The sequence below is a fragment of the Gadus morhua genome, chromosome 6 (assembly GCF_902167405.1).
Source record: "Gadus morhua chromosome 6, gadMor3.0, whole genome shotgun sequence".
Taxonomy (NCBI): domain Eukaryota; kingdom Metazoa; phylum Chordata; class Actinopteri; order Gadiformes; family Gadidae; genus Gadus; species Gadus morhua.
The window spans coordinates 18,047,606-18,054,056 of record NC_044053.1 but is presented as its reverse complement, the minus strand read 5'-3'; positions in this window follow the sequence as shown (position 1 = coordinate 18,054,056).

The following is a 6,451-nucleotide window of genomic DNA, read 5'->3' as shown; positions in this document are numbered from 1 at the left end:
TATCCCATTATCTCTGTTTGATATTTCATCAGGGTTTTTCCGTATGGTTTATCACACACATCACTGTGAAGTGCATACTGTTAATAAGTCTGCATACATCGGGATCCTTTATGGGGGGTTTTAAGGTTAACTGTTGGCATTGCTTCTGGACAGGGGCACGCTATTATTTTCGCTCCTAGACCACTCATGCAAAGTAAGGCTGTATTGTAAAATAGTCACAGGTTTTTCTCGGATGTCATTCTTTAGATCACCTTACCTAAGAAGGATCTCAACCTCAAGACTACATCATTGAGCATTTTGGTCATGCAGTTACAGGGTTTAGATTTAAAGTATTTTCCCTAGTAAATACAATCCTGTTGGTCATTTGAACATGTTGAACGAGGATGTTGTATACGACGTATACTACTGTTGGTTGTGGGCTGTCCGTATGTGTTCCTCATGAGAATGGGTGGAGCAAAGCATTTTGCAGCATATTGACCATGTTTTCCCAACTATAGATTTTAATCTGCCATACTGGGCATGTACTCTCTTGCCCTGTGTTTGATAAAACTGATGACAAAACTATTTTGACTGCACCCGCCGTTGGGTAACACTGACAAATGTTGCAGTTCTTAAAGGTTAAACCTGACAACATCCCTTACAAGGAAGATTTGATCGTATTGATAGGTGTTCTGCATTGTTTATCGTTTCCACTTGTACACACGTAGAAGTCCCATGACTCTGAGACGAGTGTAGTGGCTGGGGGTGGAGCTAACAGGGGATCTGAATCCTTTGACTTCCAAGCTATCGTTTGATTATCAACATGTTGTTCTTGAACCTCATCGACTTCCTAAAATCCCAGACCACTAACCTCTGGTTGGACTCCTGTTCAACCAGACCAACTCCTGACCAGTGAGATCAATCCATTTGGATATTATATTATTTTTCTTTTGCTATGCTGCTTGTTGTTTGATTATTCTGATCGATTGATCATTGAGATCTATTTTTGCCTTGTTGAAGGGCCTAGTTCAATGTTTTATTCTTGAGAAACGTTCTGGTTCGGATATTTTTTCTATGGAGGGAATAACTGCAGTAGAAAAGTAACAACATGCAGGTTTAAATGAACTAACTGCGGTTATCTCTTGGCACTGGTCATGGTTTACACTGAATCCCTGTTATTGTGTTTTCCCGAACTCTCTTGTGGTTGACCTAAGGTTTAGAATCAGACTGATGGTTCCAGATAACCGAGGAAAGCAGGCACAAACTAGCTGGGGGAGGAGTGCTTAATGAGCCGTCTCTCTCACGTCCTCCTGGGAGAACAGATAAGTGCCAGCAGGTGAGGTTTGGTGGTGCTACAGAGGGTTTCTGAGTTCTACTCCATCTTCTTTTGGAAAAGCTTTGGTCTCTGATGCATTCACATTCTTCTTTGATGTTTGGATAGGAGGAGGTTATCCTTTCGCCCAGTCTTTTGGTCTGTCCGTCTGGCTGTGTTCAGGATGTCTCAAACAGTTGAACAGGGATGTGCCTCTAATTAGGTGGGTAGGTTAGTGATGGGCCAAGTAAGAATGGATTCACTTTTTGTTTTAAACAGTGACATCTAAGACAACTCTTGCATATTTAGTTCACCTAAAAATGGGCCAGTAGTATTTGCACACTGTCAGACAATGGTCGGACGGCTCCGCTGTCCTCTAATTGACTTCCATTGTAAATAATAGTATTTTAAAAGAAGAAAGATCTGAAAAGAAGCGCGTGATTCCAAGCTGATATGAACATTTTAAAATTGGAATGGAGTCTCTAGGTGAAAAATTTAGGAAGGAGATAGCTCCCAAAGTTTGTAGTGTGGAGTATGTAAATGATGAGACAAGAGACGGAGATGGGTCGAGTCAGCTTTACTCTCCACTTCCAAACAAACGAGTGATACTCGCACATGAGTTCAAATCGAAACTGACGTAAACCGGAACCGTTTATCTTAAAGGTACAGTCCCTTGAATGTGAATGTCTCACACAGTAATTGTGGGTCACCACACAGGCCCCCCCAGAATTCACCCAAACGAACAGGGCCAGACCGAACAGGTAACACACAGAGAACATCGGACACCCACTAGCGTTAAACAGAATACACTAGTACAAAACAGTCCCTAGAAAAATCAACGCCTAGGGGGGCGGACCAGGCGGCCAGAACGGCTGCGCCTAACAGGAGAAGGGCAAGAGGCAGGAGCAGGTGTCGAGGCCGCCGCAGGATCAGGGGTAGAGGCTGCCGCAGGCGGGCGCCCCCGCCGAGGGGGCTGAGCCAGCTGGAGCGGTTCGCCAACATCCACATGAGCAGGCTTGAGCCGGTCTATAGCCACCCGCTCAGGCCTGCCCCCCATATCCACAACAAAGTTCTTAGGCCCACCCTCCAAGACGCGGAAGGGCCCATCGTAGGGGGGCCGCAGCGGGGTACGGTGGCCATCGTGGCGGATGAAGACGTACTTGGCCGACGGTAAATCCCTGGGAACGTAGGACCGGGGGAGGCCATGGCGAGACGTCGGAACGGGAATGAAAGCGTCCGCAATGTCCCGGGACGCAGCACGATGGGAGGCAGCCGACCACGGGGCCGTGGCGTCCGGAAGAAACTCCCCAGGGACGCGCAGGGGCTGGCCGTACACCAGCTCTGCCGACGAGGCCTGAAGATCGTCCTTGGGGGCGGAGCGAAGGCCCAGCATAACCCACGGGAGGCGGTCAGCCCAGTCGCCGCCCGTAAGGCTGGCCCTGAGCGCGGCCTTCATGTCCCGATGAAACCGCTCGCAAAGCCCGTTGCTCTGTGGGTTATAGGCTGTGGTGCGGTGGACCTTCACCCCCAGGACCCCGGCGACCGCAGTCCAAAGCTCCGACGTGAACTGCGGCCCCCGGTCTGAGGAAATGTCTGACGGTGTGCCGAAACGGGCCACCCAAGCCATAACGAACGCCCGGGCCACCTCAGCTGCTGTAGTGGAGGACAGGGGAACCACTTCTGGCCACCTGGTGGTCCGGTCCACCATGGTGAGGAGGTAGGTGTAACCACGGGAGGGTGAAAGCGGGCCCACCAGGTCCACATTCACGTGGTCGAAACGCCTCTCCGGCACCTTGAAGAGTGCCAAGGGGGCTTTGGTATGCCGAGTCACCTTCGCACGCTGGCACGCCACACAGACAGCAGCCCAGGCCCTGACGTCCTTCCGCAGGCCCGGCCAGACGAACTTGGCCCCCACGAGCTTGGCAGAGGCCTTCACCCCAGGGTGGGAAAGGCTGTGGATCGTGTCGAACACCTTACGCCTCCAGCCAGCAGGCACCATGGGGCGCGGTTGGCCAGTAGAGACGTCGCAGAGGAGCGCAGTGTTGGCCGTGCCAAACACCACATCCTCCATAAGGAGTGCCGTGGGGGCTGTCCTGTAGGCCTGCACCTCAGAGTCAATAGCCTGATCCCCAGCCATAGCTGCGTAATCGAGGCCCAAGTGGACGGAACCAACAACCACCCGAGAGAGGCAGTCGGCTACAAAATTGTCTTTGCCGGCCACATGCTGAACGTCGGTGGTGTACTCCGAGATGGCGGAGAGCTGACGCTGCTGTCGACCAGACCATGGCTCCGAAGATTTCGCCATGGCGAACGTCAGCGGCTTGTGGTCAACAAAAGCCGTGAACCGACGGCCCTCCAGCAGGAAGCGGAAATGACGGGTGGCGAGGAAAAGAGCCAGGAGCTCCCTGTCGAAAGCGCTGTATTTCCTCTCGTTGTCGCGGAGCTTCCTGCTGAAAAAGGCTAGCGGTTGCCAGGCTCCGCTCACCCACTGCTCACACACAGCCCCCACGGCGTAATCAGAGGCGTCCGTAGTAAGGGCAACAGGGGCGGCCGGAGACGGGTGCGCCAGCAGAGCAGCGTTGGCCAACGCGGTTTTGGCAGCATCGAAGGCAGCCGTCATTTCCGTGGACCAATCCAACACGTCTGCAGGCTTCCTGCCCCGCAAGGCGTTGTACAAGGGGCGCATGAGCTGGGCCGCATGGGGAAGGAAACGGTTATAGAAGTTCACCATGCCCAGGAACTCCTGCAGGGACTTCACAGTGCGCGGACGTGGGAAACTGGCGATGGCATCCACCTTGGCCGGGAGGGGAACCGCCCCCTGCGGAGTGACGTGGTGGCCGAGGAAGGTAATGGATGACCGGCCAAACTCGCACTTGGCCGGGTTGACAATGAGACCATGCTCACTGAGCCGACCGAACAGCTGCCGTAGATGCGTCAGGTGGTCGTCCACGGACGCACTGGCAACAAGGATGTCATCCAGATAGACGAACAGGAACGGCATGTCCCGCAGCACAGAATCCATGAGGCGCTGGAACGTCTGCGCTGCACCCTTGAGGCCGAAAGGCATTCTCAGGAATTCAAAAAGTCCAAAGGGCGTGATGACCGCCGTCTTGGGGACATCCTGCGGGCGGACGGGCACCTGATGGTAACCGCGCACCAGGTCCACCTTTGAAAAGACGGCGGCGCCAGCCAGGTGAGCGGTGAAATCCTGAATGTGCGGTACCGGGTACCGGTCGGGGGTGGTGGCGTTATTCAAGCGACGGAAATCACCACACGGACGCCAACCGCCATCAGCCTTGGTCACCATGTGCAGGGGGGAGGCCCACTCCATGGTGGCAAACTCCTCCCTGGCGATCGCGAGCTTGGCAGAGTCCAGGCGGCGGGCCCGTGCATAGACCGGGGGGCCAACCGTGGTGATGTAGTGCTCCACACCATGCTTAGCCACAGCCGATGAAAACGTTGGCGTGGTGATGTCAGGAAACTCAGCCAGCAGGCGTTGATACAGGTCCCCGGTGGCAAACGTGTTCGCAAGACAAAGCCCCCCCACCCCCCCCAGCGTGCAGGGGAACGAAGCAAAAGAGAGGGCGTCGATCAGGCGGCAGTTCGTAACATCCACCAGCAGTCTGTATGCGCAGAGGAAATCCGCCCCCAGGAGTGGCGTAGACACGGCAGCCATGACGAAATCCCAACCAAAACGCCGGCCGCCAAAACACACATCCACATACCTCGTGCCGTAGGTACGAATGGGTGTGCCGTTGGCGGCGTCCATCGGGGGGCCATGGCCGCCAGCCATAGTGTCTACAGGCGTTGCCGGCAGGATGCTGCGCTGAGCCCCAGAATCAACCAGCAGCCGCCGGCCGGACAAGGTGTCAGTGACGAACAACAGCCTGCAGTCCCGACCAGCGCTCACAGCTGTTAATGAGCGCTGGCCCGGGCTTTTCCCGGGGCCCCAAAACTGCAAGGCTGGCGACACTGCTTGGCTTTGGCCCCGAACCTGGCGTGGTAGTAACAACACCCGTCGTCATTCTGTCGGCGGGCGGTCACAGCGGCTGCGGTGTCCGGGTCGTATCCCTGCGGCGGAAACGGGGCCGATGTGTGCTGGGGGGGCAACAGCGCATGAACAAACTGCTGCCTGTTGGCGAGGAAAATCCTGTCGGCCTCTACAGCCACCGCCCGGTAGTCCTTGGAGGCAAAGAGGGGTGAGCTGGCCAGTGCGGTGCGCACGGGTGCTGGAAGCTGCCGCAGGAAGATGTGGGCGAAAAGGAAGGAGGGATCCGCCGAGCCCAGCACAGCCAGCATCCTCTCCATCAACTCGGACGGCTTGCCGTCGCCCAGGCCGTTCAGGGAAAGCAGGCGGTCCGCCTTCTCCAGCTCCGACAGTTCAAAAAGGTTCACGAGGAACGCCTTGAGCGCGTCGTACTTGCCGACAGCTGGAGGAGCCTCCAACCGCGCCATACACCTGGCCGTCGTCGAGGCATCTAAGGCTGCTACCACGTGGAAATACTTAGTCACGTCCTGTGTTATTCCTCTCAGCTGGAACTGGGCTTCGATATGCTGGAACCACGACCGTGGGTTGTTCTGCCAGAAGTCCGGTAACTTGACGGTGGCAGCATAGATAGCGCCGACGTTCGCCGCGTCGATAGCCGCACCGCCAGCGGCGGCCGGCGCCGCGGCGGGCGCGTTGTTATCACCGTCGATGTGAAACATTTTACAGTCGTATCCAACTCGCGTCGGGGGTCACCAATTGTGGAGTATGTAAATGATGAGACAAGAGACGGAGATGGGTCGAGTCAGCTTTACTCTCCACTTCCAAACAAACGAGTGATACTCGCACATGAGTTCAAATCGAAACTGACGTAAACCGGAACCGTTTATCTTAAAGGTACAGTCCCTTGAATGTGAATGTCTCACACAGTAATTGTGGGTCACCACAGTAGGGAATAATAAAGAAAGAAAGAATAAAACTTAAGAAGAACAATAGTTGAGCGCTGCATGCAGCATTCACCTAATTAGTTTGCACGGATTTACACATCCAGGTTTTTTTTTATACCATGTCACCCTAGAGGGACTTCTTACATTTTAGCCACTGTTTACCTGAAGATAATCTGTTTATTGTTTATTTTTTGGGAACACTTGCATTTATTCACATGAGATTGGATT